Source organism: Austrofundulus limnaeus, unplaced genomic scaffold (genome assembly GCF_001266775.1).
Source record: "Austrofundulus limnaeus strain Quisiro unplaced genomic scaffold, Austrofundulus_limnaeus-1.0 Scaffold602, whole genome shotgun sequence".
In the NCBI taxonomy this organism is placed as follows: domain Eukaryota; kingdom Metazoa; phylum Chordata; class Actinopteri; order Cyprinodontiformes; family Rivulidae; genus Austrofundulus; species Austrofundulus limnaeus.
In genome coordinates, this window is record NW_013953004.1 from 174814 (window position 1) to 176103 (window position 1290).

Here is a 1290-nt window from a genome sequence, read left to right on the forward strand (position 1 = left end):
CCAGTGTCGCTGACCTGGGACCTGTGTCTCTGGTCTGGGACCTTCAGTCTGATCTGGGACCAGTGTCTCTGACCTTCAATCTGATCTGGGACCAGTGTCTCTGACCTGGGACCTGTGTCTCTGGTCTGGGACCTTCAGTCTGATCTGGGACCAGTGTCTCTGACCTTCAGTCTGACCTGGGACCAGTGTCTCTGACCTTCAGTCTGATCTGGGACCAGTGTCTCTGACCTTCAGTCTGACCTGGGACCATTGTCTCTGATCTGGGACCAGTGTCTCTGATCTGAGACCTTTAGTCTGATCTGTGACCAGTGTTGGTGATGGTCTCTGTCCTGATCACTCAGGTTTTCTCTTCACCATCAGCTTAGTTTCATCATCCAATCAGATCTCTGTGTTGATGCTCCTTGTCCTGTGATTGGTTGGTTTCCTGCTGGGGATGATTCATGCAGTCATGTTTTATTCATTCCTTCATCAAACCGTCAGCAGGCAGTGTTAGTTATTAAACACCTTTAAAACCACTTCTTTCTTCAAATATTAAGCAGGGCGTGTGGTGAAACACTTTACTTCTGAAGAGGCCACAGATTTATTCAAAAGTGCAGTTTTACCAATTCAGTCGATTAGGCAGCTGGAAGTCTGAAACATTCAAATATTAGGCAGCAAGTGAGTCAAATAATTGTCTGAATAACTGAGCAGGACAGGAGTAGGAAGAGAAACGAAGCACAAGTCAGCTTGTTAAACAGTTACTGCATATTAATATACTGTAAGCTGATACTTCACATTACTGTGTAAACTGTCATTTTATTTGAAGTAGTACTTTGAGTTTACTTTAGGAGCAACCACCTCTTTAATTAGTACAACAAAACCAACATAAAAACTTCATTACACAAAAATCTGTTAAACGATGACAATAAGGTGAACCCAGGACACATTTTAAAATGATCTGATTTGTTTTTTTTTTAATATAAAGATGTCATCTTCAGCTTAATGTTTGTGGATTTGTAGCTTTATCCGGAAGTTGTTTATCAAGCTATAAAGTTATTTTGAATGTCGAACATAAAACTGAAAATGTTTAAATTGAAACAGGCTGCAGAGCAGTGACCGTGGTTTAGAATGGCTATTTTTAAAGCATTAGCAGCATTAGTAGTTGCTTTTGTCTCAGGATGATGATGTCATAAAAAAGCAGTGCACTGACAGTAAAGGTTGCATTCCATTCTGAAATACTAAAATGTAAACTTCAACACTTCACCTCAACATTTAAGATTTAACTTTTACATTTAGATTTAGGATTTAAAT